Here is an 18,504-nt window from a genome sequence, read left to right on the forward strand (position 1 = left end):
GGAAAGCAATTCTATCAAAAAGCATTATTGCTCCAGAATAAAATGTATCCTGGGTAAATAACCACTAATCTTGAAAGCGGAGTTCCAGCCGTTTTTGTGTTTATTGAAAATCAGCAGCTACAAAAACTGTAACTGCTGACTTCTAATAAACACACACTTACCTGTCCCAGAGTTTCAGCAATGCTCTCACCCATGCTGTCCCTTCTCTCCTCCACAGAGCCGGCATCTCAACTGTGGGCACCCGGCTGTGACAGCTTGCGGCTGCGCATGCGCGACTCCTGCTGCGTCTCCTAATTGGTCTGGCAGTCTTCTAGGACCTGTGAAAGTTCCCAGGAGATTGCAGGAGGGGGCCGAACTTCTGCCTCGCTTAGCCGTGGCAAAAGGTGCCAAATATGGCAGTGGAGGGGGGGGGGGGGGGGGAGAGGCAAACAAGCAAAGCTTCCACTTTCGAGTGGAACTCTGCTTTAAGTGATTACTGCCTTAGAAGAATTTTGTAGCGAAGGGAGTTTGAGGCCCTCAACCTTCATGTATTTTCCAGGTCAATGACCTTGGGGTTGATTTAGTAAAACTGGAGGGTGCATAATCTGATTCAGCTGTGCATGGTAGCCAATCAGCTTTTAGCTTCACTTTGTTCAATTAAAGGGTTACTAAAATCTGATTTTTTTTTTTTTTATTTAAATTGAAATAATAAACATGTTATACTCACCTGCTATATGCAATGGTATTGTACAGAGCATCCTTCTCCTTCTCAGGTTTCCCGCTGGCGATCTTGGCTCCTCCTCCTTTTCTTCATGTGTCCCCATACCAAATGGCTGGATGGGGGCACACAGTGTCCGCACGCTCCCAATCTGTATGTCTATGGAGCCGTGCTCCATAGACTCACACAGCGGGGCATGGCTAATGGCTCCTGCTGTGGCACGAGTGCTGTCTGAAAAGAAAGAGAGGGGAGAATAGATGCATCCATGCACAGCGCAAGGGAAGGGGGAGGACAAAAATAAATAAAAAAGGAATGCATTAAGGTAAAAAAAACATTTTTAGTTTTAATATCACTTTAAGCTTTGATATAAAAAAAAACTGGAAGCTGATTGATTCCTAATCAGATTTCTATGCAGAGCTGCACCAGATCTCGCACTCTCTAGTTTTAGTAAATCAACCCCTGTGTCTAAGTAATGCAGGCCATACATGGGTTGAATTCTGAATGAAATTTCCTTAGAAAATCTGAAATGTTGTGCATTTTGTAATTCGATGGTGCCACCATTGATTTTGAGATTCGACCAATGAAGCCTTTAATTTCACCTCATGTGGCTACAGAAAATAATTTTCTTTTCTTTCTAGGTCGCAGCTCATGCTAGTTTCTTAATCAATTAAATTTCTCACACAATTCTCCCATCACTGATTAGAAATTAGTTCGTTTTTCAAAAAATTTCCAACATGCCCGATCATTCAAATTCAATGGTTGCTTGAAAATTGGCCATAGCTGTGGCCCACTAATGGTACGAAATTCGAATGAAAATTCTTAGAAAAGATTTCGACCCATGTATGGCTGGCTTCAGGAAGATGTGAAGGCTCCAGAGCGTGTTCTGCTTTTTGGCAAAGAGCACTGAAATGTCTGCAGATGTATATGAAAGTAGTACTGTACTATAAAAATCACTTTATATATCATAGCCTTGGAACTTTGCTGTGTACAGATAGGAGGTGAGGTTTATGTTATTGGTCCTGCTGATTGCTGGTTTGTATCTCAATTAACAGTAACATTTTATTTTCTCAGGTCCAAGAACCCTCTGAGATTACTCTTCCTGCATCAGGTATTATACAATCTTTTCTATTGTGTACATTTTTTTAAATTGCAGTGCTGAGATACTGACTAGCTGTACTGTACGTGGATTTCCAATTTTTAGGAAAAATATCACTGTTGGTAGAGTCAATGTTAGAAAATGCAGGGTAGAGGACAAACAGTAGTGTTCTCTGTAAAGATCTTCAATCACTTGTTTTATGCTTAGGAAATGTGCTTTATAGTGAGTCCTAAGAGAAAAGAAATGCTGATATACAGGTTTGAGACACAGCAGCCATTTTGAAGTACAGTGAGTCCTCACTACGTCTGCAGCATCTAAGAGCTATGTAGTAGTGCTATCAAAAGTTGTAAATATGCATGTAATAGCCATAAAACATAAACTGTAAGGTCAACCATTTATAGACACCTGACCAGCACTCCTACGCTCAGACCCCTTTCACGCGGCCAGATTCCACCAGCAGATTGGCCTGCTCAGCGGGGAATCTGTCCTCTGATCCCCAGTGAACAGGCCAGTGACAGGTATGTATTCGCTCCGCTTATGCAGAGTGGACACAGACACAACCTGCTGTTCTCTAACCGCTTTACCGCCGCCCTATAGCAGATATACTGCTACAGGGCAGCACGGGTGTGCAAAATCACGTATATATACGTGATTTCACATTTCCGGGTAGGGGGCAAACAAGCTGCGCCGCTATTCACAGCCTCGGCTGTCAGTCACCGGGTCCCGGCTGGGGATTACTCGCCGGCACCCGGTGATCACCGAGCAATACCAACGGGGGAAGAAAACTGTATGAAAACAGTACAGTTCTCTCCCCTGTCAGCTCCAGAACACTGCTTTATATGGCTATGCAATGCTTACAGTGCTGCACAGACACTGCCCCATAGTAAAGCACACAATTAACCCTTTGATCGCCCCAGATGTTAACCCCTTCCTGCCCAGTGCCATTAGTACAGTGTCAGTGCTTTTATTGTCAGTTCTCCCCCCAGTGTCAGAATGACCGCCGCAGTCCAACAGTCCCACTATAAGTCAGTGATTGCCGCTATCACTAGTAAAAAAAAAAAAAAATTCCAATATATATATACTGTCATTTGTAAACACTATAACTTTCACGTAAACCAATTAATTTATAAGTATTGGGATTTTTTTTTTAGCAAAGACGTAGCAGAATACATTTTGCCCTAAATTTATGATGAAATTTGTTTTTTAAAACTTTTTTTATTGGAAATGTTTAATAGCAAAAAGTAAAAAATTATAGGTTTTTTTCCCTCAAAATTGTCGGTCTTTTTTTATTTATAGCGCAAAAAATAAAAAATGCAGAGGCAATCAAATACCACCGAAAGAAAGCTATATTTGTGGGGAAAAAAAGTGCAAATATTTAATTTGGACGCAGCGTTGCATGACTGCGCAATTGTCAGTTAAAGTAACGTAGCGCCATAACGCAAAAAATGGCCTGGTCAGGAAGATGGGTAAATCCTCTGGAGGAAAAGTGGTTAAAGGCAGTCCGATGTAAAGAGATCGTCTGTCTGTTTACATCCGACTGTCATCTGAACCGATCCGCTAGATGGATAGGGAACGAATCTCTCATCTGTCTGTTTTAATCAGATCAGATCGGATGCAGGCGGGTGCAAACAGACAAATGTTAGTTTACATCTACCACTTCATGGAGGGCAATGGCTGGTCCGATTGAGTCCACCTTAAAAAACGGACAGCTGGGCCCGATTGGTCCATCCATGTGGTAGGTGCCTTAAAGTGGTGTGCACCGTCAGTGACGGTGGGAGCTTGTGAACCCGGAAGGAAGACCATGTGATGATGGAAGCTTCTGCAGCGGTGACAACGCCCTGCTGGAGAGCTTTGTTTTATGGTAAGTCCTTCATAGTGTGCTTTTATCCGATGCATAGTAGCACATTATGACATTTACCTTGCAGGGGATTTTTTTATTTTTAGCTGCGGTTTACTACCGCTTTAAGAGCCAAAAATATGAAGAAATGCTTCCAAATTGAGTTGAGGTGTTTCCAGTAATGGGTATTGTTGATGCTACAGCATACAAGGACAATTTTCCCTTCCAACCTTGTGGCAACACAGTGGGGAAGGTCCTTTTCTGCTCCAGCATGATTGTGCCCAAAGCTGGGTCCATAAAGATCATTTTTGATGAGTTTAATGTGGAGGAACTTGAGAGTCCTGACCGCAACACAACTGAACACCTATGGAAGAAATTGAAACAATGTAGATTATGAAATCAGGTCATCTCATTAAGTATCGTTAAATAACTTTTTGGATAAATAGACACAGATTGCCACATACATGCTCCAAAATCTGAACAGGTCACAAAGGAACCCAAAAATAGCTATTGCTCACATTGCAGTTCTATAGTTCAAGTCCCTTCAGCTTCTTCAATGTATTTTGCTGGTTTAATAATAATAAAAAAAAATTAAAAAATGCCATTTTACCTCCAGAAAAGTTGAGTTTCTCCTGGCAGCAAAGGCTCCCCAATTTCAGAAGGTAACTTCAATGATGGCATTTGAGCTATTTTATCAATTGAGCCTGATGTTTATCAATCCCTGCCCTCCTATCGGTTGCAATTACGACTGCAAATAACTATAGGAAGTATTGCAGTTATAGCAGTTTCTATAGTATAATGACAGCAGTAATTGTAGGGGGTTAGAAATCAATGCACCAGGCTACTTTTTTATGATAGGCAGGCATACCTTCTGGCTCAGACGGGTCAGGGTGACAGTCCTAGAGTATACTGTCCAGAAAGAGGTCAGATCATATTTGTGGCTGTTCATTCACAGTTGTCCATCTCAAGTCTTTTTTGATTTTAGATTTACTACAGCATATAATGCTGCCACCTCCTCTTCACTCCCCCTCTCTGTTGGGGTCCCTCAAGGCTCTGTCCTCGGGCCCCTTCTCTTCTCCATCTAGACCTCCTCCCTTGGCCAATTGATACATTCTCACGGCTTCAACTACCATCTCTATGCCGATGACACGCAAATCTATCTCTCTACCCCTCACCTCACCCCTTCAGTCTCTGCCCGTATCACAAGCCTACTGAGCGACATATCTGATTGGATGTCACTCCACTTCCTTAAACTAAATATTTACAAAACTGAGCTCCTAGTTTCCCCCCCCCCCCGACTTCTCCATCAAGACCAACAACACCACCATCAATCCCTCCCCTAAAGTCAGAGAACTAGGTGTCATCCTAGACTCCAATATGTCCTTCCAGCCCCAGGTCCATTCGCTGACAAACTCATGTAGACTCCACCTGCGCAACATCTCCAAAATACGTCCGTTCCTAACCCCGGAAACTACTAAGCAACTCATTCACTCCCTCATTATATCACGACTCGACTACTGTAACTCCCTCCTCATCGGCTTACCTCACCGCAGGCTATCCCCGCTTCAGTCTATCTTGAATACTGTGGCCAGACTCATCCACCTTACTAACCGCTCCGTATCCGCCACCCCTCTCTGCCAATCCCTCCACTGGCTTCCGATTGCCCAACGGATAAAATTCAAAATACTAACTTTGACGTATAAAGCTGTCCATAACACTGCCCTAAACTACATCACCGATCTGGTATCCAAATACCACCCAAAACATACTCTCTGCTCCTCACAAGATCTCCTACTCTCTAGTTCCCTGGTCTCCTCCACCCGTCTCCAGGACTTCTCCAGGGCTTCCCCCATCCTCTGGAACTCCCTACCCCAATCCATCAGGCTATCACCTACTCTCCTCACCTTTAGGCTCACCCTGAAAACCTATCTCTTCAGGGAAGCCTACCCACAGCTATTTCCGCCTGTACCACTATCCCCTCGCTCCTAGATTGTAAACTCCAAGGAGCAGGGCCCTCGAACCCCTCGTGTATTGTATTGTTACTGTACTGTCTCGTGTACTGTCTCCCATTATAATGTACAGCACTGAGCAAACTGTTGGCGCTATATAAATCCTGTATAATAATTGTGTGTCTAACCGTAATTCCGCACAACAGGAAGTCAAACAGCAAAATGCCAATGTTTCCAGGAAATGCTGCAACAGTGTTATTTCTCCACTGTGCTTAAAGTGGACCCAGCATCAGAAATATTTTTCACGTTAAAGTGGTAATAAATCCAAAAATGGTATATGTTGCAGCTTACCAATAATTTGATGTGGTGGCTGCATTAGTTTTTTGCTTTTTTAGGCCTTTTTCCCCCCTCTGTTTTCACCTGCTAATCTAGCCAGTAACAAACCTCCTGTATTAGAGTGCCCCTGCTCTGGATGAAGGAGCAGAGGGGGCACATATGGACAGCAGCATTGTCAGTCTGGAGGGAGGGTAGTGTTTAAATGTATTAGCATATTTAAATATACTAACAATTTGAAGCCACACTCCAGCTTACACTTTATAAGCAGTTACAGCATTCAGTTTTGTTCCATTTGGGATAACAACCCTGTCAGTAGTTTGTCTCATAACTGTAACTGCTACATCTGCAAGAGACTCTGTTCTTTTGAAAAACAACAAACTTACTGTCCAGATCACCAAGTGAAAATAAAGAAAAGAAAGCCTAAAATAAGAATACTAATGCAGCCTTCACGTATAAGAATTGGTAAGCTGCAGTATAATAAATGTTTGTTCTGGGTTTAACCACTTACCTACTGGGCACTTTTACCCCCTTCCTGCCCAGGCCAATTTTCAGCTTTCAGTGCTGTCACACTTTGAATGACAATTGCGTGGTCATGCAACACTGTACCCATATGAAATTATAATTTTTTTCACACAAATAGCTTTCTTTTGGTGGTATTTAATCACCACTGAGTTTCTTATTTTTTGCACTATAAACGAAAAATACCAAAATTTGCAAAAAAAAAAAAAAGTTTTTCTTTGTAGCTGTTATAAAATTTTGAAAAAAGGTAAATTTTCTCATTCACTGATGTGCATTAATGAAGCTGCACTGATGGGCACTGATAGGCAGCAATGGTGGGCACTGACTGGAGACACAAATTGGCAGCACTGTTGGGCCCTGATGGGTGCTTTTGGGGTTGCACTGATAATCCGTGACCCGATTATCACTGTAGATGTCTGCTTTGGCAGTTGCCGGTTATCGGCATTACTTTCCTCACGCTGTAATAGCATGAAGATAGTACTGCTGATAACCAGCAAGTGTGATCACACGGTAAAAGACCACTGTGATAGGGCTTTTACCATGTCATGTGATCATCTGTGTCCAAAGGACAGAGCGATCAGAGAGCGCCAGATGCTCGCCGCTGGGGGTGCAGGGGGGGGGGGGGGGTGTTCTGGGAGGCCATCATATGACTCCCTCCCAAAACTGGATGACCGCGCTGTAGCCCACATTCAGCTATAGAGCGGTTAAGAAGTGGTTAATACTGCTTTTGTGTTTTTGTTTTATTTGTACAGGTAGCAAGAATCCAAAAAGCTGGTTCATGTCAAATGCCACTGGTGCAATTTCTGTGCAATTTACCTTTATAGTCTATGAGAGTTAAATTACACTGAAGTGGTAAAAAATAGAAATACATTAGGTGCAACGTCAGGTGCGATTTGTGCACCTCATATCGCACCTAAAGTTGCAGCAGTGTGAACCAGGGCTTAAACTACCTGCAAGCATCTTTATTGCTTTTCAAGTGTATGATAAACATGTTCAACAATTTTTGCATTACATAAATTAGAAAGCCTATCTACAGAAATATACCGTTACACATAAAAAAAAATTCCTAAGCTGCACAGCATCAAATTTCCCTGTATATGCACGCTAACGTAGCCGTATGTTTATTCTTCATTACTTCTCAGAGAGATCACAATTTTCCCTCAGATTTACACGTTTGGTGGGGATTGAAGCTCAGGTTTCACAGCTAATTGACACAGTAGTTGTTCAGTGGTTCATATCAGGTTCAGGACTGGATTATCTCAGGATCTTATCCTGTTCACACATATGCGGTTTAGAAACGGTTCCCATAGAAGTCAATAGCCTGTAATCTGCACCTGAACCTAAAGGCGCTGCTCAGAAATCAGACAGGACTCTTTTTTTTTTTTTTTCTTTCAAATCGCACTGAATGTGCACCACACATATGTGAACAGGCACCATAGGAAGCAATGTTTGATCACATGTCATGAGGATTGGATGTGGTTCAAACTTCATCCAATCTGCATATATGTGAACCAGCACTAAATGCTGATTCACACGTGCGGTGCGGATTGAAGCTCAGGTTTCACAGCTAATTGATATAGTAGTTATTTGGCTGTTCAGGTCAGGTTTATGTCAGTTTCAGGACAGGTTTAGATCAGATTCAAGTCAGGATTTTATCCTGTTCACAACTGATGACGTGTGGTTTAGAAACGTTTCCCATAGAAGTCAATAGCTTGTAATCCGCACCTGAACTGCACCGCACTGTTCAGAAATTGGACATGACTGTTTTTTTAATCCGCACTGAATCCACGTTGCTAGTGCACCAGACATATGTGAACAGGCACCATAGGAAGCAATGTTATTTCACATGTCATGCGGATTGGATGCAGTTCAAACCACATCTAATTCAAATGTATGTGAATTGGAACAAAAGTACATTTATGTTCTGTCTGAAGAACATTATGGTCTCTAGAAGGTCAGCACCATCTTTTTCACCTATCATACATGGTCAGCATCTACTCCCTGGGCAGAGATGATGGTGCAGAGAGAAAACATTCATGTAAATACTGGGGCCGGTGCAGTTTTGGATGCATTCAAAAGGTCTGACACAGATCAGCCCCTGTTGCAGCCTCTCACTTTGTGTTTTCCTAAACAGTTAGTGTTGCAGTCTGATCATCGGGGTGAGTACACTTAGGTAATGCTTTCTCCTGCTGGCAGTAGACTGATGGCATCGTCTCCGCTCAGGCAGAATCACTTGAGTGGAGTTCATGGACTGCTTTTTAATTATAGATGAAAGAGCTGTTTTTGAAAAATATACTGACTTTATTCATGCAGACTGATATTTATTCATGCAGTATACTTACTGACAGGTCCACTTTGATAAAAGAGATAAAGGGGCCAACTTGATGTAAATTATCTTCTTGGTGAAACACCGCAGGGAGCATACAGTAGTAGTGCTGACAACAGGACCTTATAAAAAAATGTTACATTGCTGAGTTTTGCTCATGTTGATTGATGTTTTAGTTACACACAGCTGTTTTGCATTTGAACACATTCACCTGCATTCAAATAGAGATTGAAGCGTTTAACAAGAAGACTGCAGTTCCCCCGCTTTGCCAGCAGCTTAAAGGATAAGTTCACCTTTTGTAACATGTTTCATGTTACACTTATATTTGGGGGGGGATCTTATAACATGTTACAATTGTACTGGCTCCCACACCCCCCCAGATCCCCCATTGTGACAGCTAGCGGGGGTCTCCTTCCAAACCCAGCCGTGTATTCATTCACAGTGTTCTGTTCTGGGAAGACTACAAGTCCTGACAGCCTTTGCAGCTGTCGGCTTGTAGTTCTCAATGAATTACCACAGCGCTGTTGAGCATTGTGGCAGCTCATTGATTCTTCCTGTCAGTGTAAAACTCTGTGCTCGGGCAGACAGATTATGCTGACAGTCTGCAGGAGACCTGCATGGCACCATCACTGGTGCAATGCTTTTCAGGCTCCTAAAACCAAAGATAGTAAATGATAATTTTTTTTACCTGCAAAAAAATGTGCATTTATTATTTTTTGTTAAACGGTGAACCTATCCTTTACAGTGATTCTAAAGGCTCAGTTTTTTTTTTCTTTTATTAAACATGGTTTACTTGCCTGCTCTGAACAGTGGTTTTACACAGAGTAGTCCTAAACCTCCTCTTCTGGGATCCCCGTTGGCGCTCCTGGCTCCGGCTGCCCCTATAGCTTGTTGCTTACTATGGGGTCACTCATGCAGGCTTGATCCCAAGCCAGGATGTGTGTATCTATTTACACAGCATGGCTCAACCCCACCCCTATCCCTCCTCACAGGATTTGATTGACAGCAGCAGGAGTCACTGCCTTAATTGCCAGTGAGGAGCGAGAGAAGCACTGCTGTTCTCAGGCACAGGGCTGGATCGAGACTGGGCTCAGATAATTATTTAGGTGGGGCTGATCACAGAAGGTTTTTAATCTTAAAGTGATTCTAAAGTGTTTTTTTTTTTCTTTTTTTTTTTTCTTTTAAGGAAAAATAACAAACATGTCTATACTTACCTGCTGTGTGCAGTGGTTTTGCACAGCACAGCACAGATCCTCCTCTTCTCAGGTCCCCTGTAGGCTCTCCTGGCCCCTCCCTCCTGTCGGATGCCCCCATAGCAAGCAGCTTGGTATGGAGGCACCCGCTGCTCCATGTGTCCATTTACACAAGGAGCCATGGCTTGGACCCACCCCCTCTCTCTTCTCATTGGCCTACTGGCTGTGATTGACAGCAGTGGGAGCCAGTGGCTCCAGCTTCTGTCTCAGCCAATGAGAAAACTGAGTCCCAGGATAGCCAAGATTCCAGTGCATATCGTTGGATCGAGAAGGGGCTCAGGTGAGTATTGGGAGGGCTGTTGCACACAGGAGGTTTTTTCATTAATGCATAGAATGCTTGAAGGAAAAAAACCTTGAGCCTTTAGAACCATATAGAGAGTAGATAACCTTCTGCCTTTTCAACCACTTTAGGGCTTTGTTCATACTTGAGCATTGTGGGAATGTGTGAAAATGTGCACTTTCTCACAATGCACAAAAACATGCAGCCCATAAGCATCTGCACAGCAGGACCAATAATTAATGGCACCCCCAAGCATCTTGCAAATCTGCATGCCAAAACACATGGCAACAAAGTACCGTGCGTTTTGTTGCAATGCATTTAAAAATGTTTAGGGACTTTTCTTTAGGGGCGCATTTCTTGCATATAGGGCAGCTCTTTGTAACTAATTGGTTTCCCCAAATGCTCAAAAATGCACACACGCTCTGTCGCACCTGCTTGGTGTGAACGGAGCCTAAAAGCACCACCATAGGACATTCTGCATTCAAAGGAATACCATACAAAGCAAGTCAAATGCAGCATCTAAATTGCCATGTGCACTGCTCCTTTAAAGTCAATCGGACTTTAGTGTTTAAGCACATATAAAAAGCAAAAAAAACCCATATACAAAATTCATGTCTCAAGAACAGTGCATAACTGTCTTCTGGGAGATTTTAACAGTGGAGGTAGCCTGTTCTGCATCTAGACTTGGGTAACAAAACTATTTCCATGCAGGTAGGGTGTTTTGTGGGGTGAACTGGTGCATGATCTTGCCAGGTACAGTATGTTCTATATGCATTTCAGGTCTTTATCCTCAGTTTTGACTTGAAGATACCTTTAATTGACCTACTGCTGAATCCTGTATTCCTGGTGTGGAGGAGGGAGGGAGTACAACCAGATTACTACTTCCTTGCGGAACCCAATTTAACTGGCATGTGAAAGTGTGCCTTTTACACTTTGGTGTGATATTGAGAATGTGGTTTAGCTGTCCTCACCTGTTGTCACAATCTTGACTTGTTGCCTTGAGTAGCTGTACATTCTCTTAATGGTTTTAACCACCAGCATCAATCAGGAGATTGCATAGCTTGTATTCCCTGGGCAAGCACTCCACAGCATAGAACATGTGTATGATGATTTATAGACCTGATTATTCTAATGGCTTTCTGCATCTTCATGGCAGTCAGTAAATTAATTAAAATAGAGGGCGAACAGTGTTTCTAGTTTCTGAATAGGATGGGCATCTGTGTTGTTCATTTCGCTGTTCTTGGACATGGAGGCAGCACCGTTTAGCAAACAAGTAAAGCACTTTTAACATGGTAACTTCTCTTCTGTTATACTTTGTTAAATTAGGGTGTGTGTGTAAGCATGTATAAGTGTGTATACAGTTAGGTCCATATATATTTGGGCACAGTCACAATTTTCATATTTTTAGTTCTGTATGCCACCAAAATAAATTAAAATGAAACAATCCTAATGAATTTGAAGTGCAGGCTTTCAGCTTTAATTCAAGGGGTTGAACATAAATATCAAGTTCAAATTTTGGGAACTCCAACCATTTTTATACACAGTCCCTCCATTTTCAGAGGCTCAAATGTAATTGGACAAATGAATAATAATCATAAATAAAATGTTCATTTTTAATATTTTGTTGAGAATCCTTTACTGGCAATGACTGCCTGAAGTCTGGAACACATGGGCATTACCAAAGACTGGGTTTCCTTCTTTTTGATGTTTTGCCAGGCTCTAACCGCAGCTGTCTTCAGTTGTTCTTTGTTTGTGGGTCTTTCTGCCTTTAGTTTTGCCTTTAGCAAGTGAAATGCATGCTTAATTGTTTTGAGATCAGGTGATTGACTCAGTCATTGCAGAATATTCCACTTCTTTTCCTTCAAAAACTTCTGGGTTGCTTTTGCAGTGTGTTTTGGATCATTGTCCATCTGTACTGTGAAGCGCCATCCAATCAACTTTGCTGCATTTGGCTGAATCTGGGCTGACAAAATATCTCTAAACACTGCAGAATTCATCCGGCTGCTTCTGTCTTCTGTCACATCATCAGTAAACACCAGTGACCCAGTGTCACTGGAAGCCATGCATGCCCATGCCATCACAATGCCTCCACCATGTTTTACAGATGACATTGTGTGCTTTGGATCATGAGCTGTTCCACACTTTTCTCCACACTTTTTTCTTCCTCTCATTCTGGTACAGATTAATCTTAGTTTTATCCGGTCAAAGAATGCTTTTCCAGAACTGGTCTGGCCTTTTTAGATGTTTTTTGGCAAAGTCGAATCTGCCTTCTCTATTCTTCAGGCTTATGAATGGTTTGCACCTTGTGATGAACCCTCTGTATTTTCTCTCGTAAAGTCTTCTCTTGATTATAGATTTTGATGATGATACGCGCACCTCCTGGAGAGTGTTCTTCACTTGTCTGGATGTTGTGAATGGGTTTTTCAGTATTGGAGGAAGCTGCTGAAGATTTTTCTTCCGTAGACTGCTGTACAATTGAAGAGGTAGCTTCATGTAACAGTCTTGCTAATGTTTAAAAACTCATTGCTGCCACCTGCAATGGCCTTGGCGTTGTTCAGATTAATTCAGCTCCATTTTGCTATGCACTTTTGGGTGCAAAGAGACCTGCAAAATCTTTAGATATTCCCTCTTCTTGACAAATAGAATGTGCAATCTATGAAGATTGGATCACCCCAGAAAAGATTTTCATTCCTCCAATATTCTTTGCTGAACTCTATCCAGTGGAAAAAACAGTTAAATCAAAAAGTGGTCTATTCTTGTAGTTCATCCTGCCATCTTAGCTTTAAACAAGCATCTCTTCTTTCAAAGATTCTGTAGATAGTACATGGTCGATATACAACAAAGCTTACATATCACCCTTACATATTCTTGAATTACTCTTAAAGGCTGTCTCTACACTTGCAGGCCCAGCCCTGCAACCAGCTCTCGCTGGACTTTCAATATGTCAAGCTGCAGCCAACTGGACCAGGACAATGAACATGTCACAAGACAAATTTCCAGAATGGACCTAATCTCCAATCGGAAACTTGTGGCTAAAGCCTGGGCAGCCAGAACCGCCCATTAAAGACGGTTTTTGCCTTTTCAAGGAAAACACCTGTTTGGAGAGGTACTTGACCAATTCATAAGAGATGGCACATCACATGAGGGAAGGTTTTACCTCCACAGCAGAAGATTTCACCCCCCCCCCAACCTTTTCCTCTGCACCTAGTTGCTGTATTCAGGCTTCAGTTTCCAAAATGAAGTTCAGCTCTTCGGCCCAACAAGTCTTCTCCAAAGCCCTCTTTGCAGCGAAGGGGCACTCTCACGCCTAAGAGTAGAGGGTCATCTGCTACAGTTTCCTTTCCTCTGGGTCACAGATGTCCCAGACTTATGGGTTCAATTGGTGGTTTCAAAGGGATAAAAAGTAGAGTTCAAAAACTGCCCAAGGATAGTCAGATTTGCACCTGGACCATCCGTTGGACCAGGGAACACTTGTGCCAGTACATACACAAAACAGGTTTAAGGATTTTTACTCAAACCTGGTTACAGTATGAAAGTCCAGCAGGGACATTCATCCAATTCTGAACTTAAAATCTCTTTAAAAAAGGTATGTTTACATTCCAAAATTTCTCATTAAATCCACAAGGTCAGTTATTGCCTCTCTTTCATACCAGGGGAATACCTAGCATTTGTAAACCATCCAAGATGCCTATCTGCATACCCTTTTTATTTTCCTCTTCAACACTGTCTGTGCTTTGCAGTAGCAGACAGTCATTTCCCATTTGTCACAATGTCTTTTGATCTATCCTCTGCTCCAAGAGTATTCACATAGGTCTTAGCACCTCTTCCTGCCCTTCTCAGAACTCGGCACATTCCGTTAACGGGACTTATCTCCCTTCACGTTGTCTGCAATCGTCCACAGGACAATCAAGATATTCCAGGCCTTCAGTTGAGTGATCAGTTTTTAAAAATCTGTTCTCCTGCCTTCTCTGCATCCGGAATACTTGGGTCTAGTCTGAACACATTCCAAGAAAAGGTTTGCCTTCCAGAGAAGAATATCCTCTCTCTCACAGCCCTTGACAATTGAAGGTCAAAGAGACCTACCACAAAAAAAGATTATCCCTGAGAGTTCTAGGCCTCATGGTAGCCTCGTTCAAGGCTGTACCATTTGCCCAGTTTCATTCAAGACCTCTCCAACAAAACATTTTGTTGAACGGGAACAAGCGTGCTGTTTCTCTCAACCTACTTATGCTCTTATCTAGCAAGGCATTACCTAGCTTGGTGAATCTCCTGCCCAGCCTTGACAATGGGGAAAACCTTGCTTACCTATCACTGAAAAGTGATAACAGATGCCTGTCTTTAAGGCTGGGAAAGAGTTTTTCAGGTGACCATATCCTCTGTACCATGAGGGTCTGGAACACTAAACATCCCCCCATTAACATCTTGGAGTTCAGAGCAATAAAGATTGCTTGGCAACACTAGACCCCTCTTCTGCAAGGAAACCCAATCAGAGTGCAGTCAGACTATGCCTCTGATGTGGCCTACTTTAACCACCAAGGGGGCATATGGAGTCTTACAGCTCTGAAGGAAGCAAGCCAGATATTCTAATGGACAATGATCTGGCAGACTATCTAAACTGGCTCCACTTGGTTAGGGGTAATGGGTCCTTCACCCAGACATAATCAAGCTATTCAGAAGCTGGGTCGCCAGATATAGACATCCTGGCCTTTAGATTCAAATACAAACTACCTCCACACAGGGCCAAGGATTTGTAGCGCTGGCCTCAGATGCTCTGCTCATCTCCTGGTATTGCTTCAGGCTAATCAATGCTTTCCCTCTAGTGCAGTGATTCTCAACCTTTCTAATGCCGCGACCCCTTAATACAGTTCCTCATGTTGTGGTGACCCCCAACCATAAAATTATTTTCGTTGCTACTTCAGAACTGTAATTTTGCAGTGGGAGGACTAGCGCCCCATCACTGATGTCAGTGGAAGGAATAGTGTCCCATCGTTGGTATCAGTGGGAGGAATAGTGTCCCATCGTTGGTATCAGTGGGATGAATAGTGCTCCATCGTTGGTGTCAGTGGGAGGAATAGCGCCCCATCGTTGGTGTCAGTGGGAGGAATAGTGTCCCATCGTTGGTATCAGTGGGAGGAATAGTGCCCCATCGTTGATGTCAGTGGGAGGAATAGTGCCCCATCGTTGGTGTCAGTGGGAGGAATAGTGCCCCATCGTTGGTGTCAGTGGGAGGAATAGTGCCCCATCGTTGGTGTCAGTGGGAGGAATAGTGCCCCATCATTGGTGTCAGTGGGAGGAATAGTGCCCCATCATTGGTGTCAGTGGGAGGAATAGTGTCCCACCAGTGGTGTCAGTGGGAGGAATAGTGCCCCATCGTTGGTGTCAGTGGGAGGAATAGTGCCCCATCGTTGGTGTCAGTGGGAGGAATAGTGCCCCATCGTTGGTGTCAGTGGAAGGAATAGTGCCCCATCGTTGGTGTCAGTGGAAGGAATAGTGCCCCATCATTGGTATCAGTGGGAGGAATAGTGCCCCATCGTTGGTGTCAGTGGGAGGAATAGTGCCCCATCATTGGTGTCAGTGGGGGGAGGAATAGTGCCTATCATTGGTGTCAGTGGGGGGAGGAATAGTGCCCCATCGTTGGTGTCAGTGGGGGGAGGAATAGTGCCCCATCGTTGGTGTCAGTGGGGGGAATAGTGCCCCATCGTTGGTGTCAGTGGGAGGAATAGTGCCCCATCGTTGGTGTCAGTGGGAGGAATAGTGCCCCATCGTTGGTGTCAGTGGGAGGAATAGTGCCCCATCGTTGGTGTCAGTGGGAGGAATAGTGCCCCATCGTTGGTGTCAGTGGGGGGAGGAATAGTGCCCCATCGTTGGTGTCAGTGGGGGGAGGAATAGTGCCCCATCGTTGGTGTCAGTGGGGGGAGGAATAGTGCCCCATCGTTGGTGTCAGTGGGAGGAATAGTGCCCCATCGTTGGTGTCAGTGGAAGGAATAGTGCCCCATCGTTGGTGTCAGTGGAAGGAATAGTGCCCCATCGTTGGTGTCAGTGGAAGGAGTAGTGCCCCATCGTTGGTGTCAGTGGGGGGAGGAATAGTGCCCCATCGTTGGTGTCAGTGGGGGGAGGAATAGTGCCCCATCGTTGGTGTCAGTGGGGGGAGGAATAGTGCCCCATCGTTGGTGTCAGTGGGGGGAGGAATAGTGCCCCATCGTTGGTGTCAGTGGGGGGAGGAATAGTGCTCCATCGTTGGTGTCAGTGGGGGGAGGAATAGTGCCCCATCGTTGGTATTAGTGACACAAATGATGGGGCACTATCCCTTCCACTGACACCAATGATACTTACCTTGCTGACCCCTGCTCCAGCCTGGGCTCGCTCTCTCCCTCTCCCATCTACAGCCTGCAGAAGCAAAATTTGCACTTACTTGTCAGCTGTCTTCCTTCTCTGGCCGCTCTCCTCTTCACTCGCTCCTGCAGCTCCCTCGATCTTCTTCGATCTGCGCGCTCTGCCGCTCGGCTCCTCCTCTCCAAGCTCCACCTCCTCGCCGGTGATTGGCCGCCTGTGTGCCTCTCCTGAGCTACAGTTCCGGTGGCCAATCAGCGGCGAGGAGGCGGTGACAGGGGCAGCATATCCCGCCCACACATCGCCGGAGACAGGAGCGGTGTCTCGGTTCCTAAGACCATCGGAAATATGTGTTTTCCGATGGTCTTAGGCGACCCCTGGGAAATGGTCGTTCGACCCCCAAAGGGGTCGCGACCCCCAGGTTGAGAACCGCTGCTCTAGTGCAAATTATACCTCCTATGCTCAATAAAGTTAGAGCAAGAGAGGAAGATGGTAATTCTAATTGCACCAAGCTATCCCAAAAGGTCCCGGTACATATACCTGACATACTCAGCCTTCTAGGAGAAGACCTCTGGCTTCTTCCAACAGGCCAGACCTGTTGTCTCTGGATTTCTCATTCCATCCAGCTGTGTGTATGTGTGTGTGTATATATATATATATATATATATATATATAAACACACACAGTTGGGTTTTAAATTTAAAAATTTTTTTTTTTTTGCTCCTGCAATACTTTTTTTTTTTTTTTTTTTTTGTGCCACTAAATATCCTAAATTCCTCTGAGCTGAAGTTGTCCTTGACCCGCTTCCCATCTGTGATTAGACAGTGAAAGGAGAAGCAGCACATTGATGAGCTAATGTCTCAGTCACTTTCTCTTCCTATCAGCATGCTTCTTGCCAGCACATGAATTGATTGTCTCCTTGTACTGCTTCATTCTCTTGCAATCCATCTCTACTGTACAGGGACTGCATCAGGCTGATAAAGTGGGGAAAATACTTATTTGATCCCCTGCATATTTTGTAAGTTTGCCTACTTACAAAGAATTGAATGCTCTATATTTTTTATCATATGTGTATTTTAAATGATAGAGACAGAATATCAACCACAAATTCAGAAAAAAAATGATACAAATGTTATTTTACTCGTTGAACTACAACTCAATTTGTAAGTATTTGATCCCCTACCAACCAACAATTATTCTGGCTCCCACAGACTGGCTATGTGCTCATGTGGTACAAAGATTAGTCCTGTCAATTTAAGAAGGTTCTCCTAATGACAACTTGTTATGTATGAAAAAGACATCTGTCCACAGAATCTTTTTCTTCCATTCAAACCTCATCATCAAGGGCAAGATGACCATAAAGCTGTCAAAGGACATCAGGGACAAGATTGTACACCTGCACAAGGCTGGAATGGGCTACAAGACCATCAGCAAGAAGCTTGGTGAGAAGGAGACAACTATTGCAGTGATTATTCGCAAATGGAAGAAATACAAAATAACCATTATTCTCCTTTGGTCTGGAGCTCCTTGCAAGATTTTGCCTCATGGGGTAAGGATGATCATGAGAAAAATGTGGGATCAGCGCAGAACCACACAGGAGCAACTTGTGAATGATCTCAAGGCAGCTGGGACAACCGTCGCCAAACAAACAAACCATTGATAACACAATTTTGAAGTCCTGCAGAGCCCGCAAGGTCCCTCTCCTCTAGAAGGCATATGTACAGGCCCATCTGAAGTGTGCCAATGAACATCTAAATGATTCATAGAAAGATTGGGAGAAAGTGCTGTGGTCAGATGAGACCAAAATTGAGCTCTTTGGCATTAACTCGACTCGCCATGTTTGGAGGAAGAAAAATGCTGACTGTGACCCTAAGAACACCA

The 18,504-nt window shown here is 43.8% G+C and overlaps 1 protein-coding gene across 2 annotated transcripts in view; it reads left to right on the plus strand.

Annotated features, from left to right (window-relative positions):
- HRAS (HRas proto-oncogene, GTPase) overlaps positions 1-18,504 on the plus strand; it is a 154,832-nt gene that overhangs the window by 45,375 nt on the left and 90,953 nt on the right. The window contains exon 2 of one of the 2 annotated variants that reach the window (XM_089653596.1): positions 1,769-1,805. The exons of the other annotated variant lie outside the window; for it this stretch is intronic. The gene's annotated coding sequence lies outside the window, so the exon portion shown is untranslated. The remainder of the gene's footprint in view (positions 1-1,768; positions 1,806-18,504) is intronic. 2 annotated transcript variants of the gene reach the window in all.

Source organism: Staurois parvus, unplaced genomic scaffold (assembly GCF_062004578.1).
Source record: "Staurois parvus isolate SC_StPar_1 unplaced genomic scaffold, SC_StPar_1.0 ptg000715l, whole genome shotgun sequence".
NCBI classification, from domain to species: domain Eukaryota; kingdom Metazoa; phylum Chordata; class Amphibia; order Anura; family Ranidae; genus Staurois; species Staurois parvus.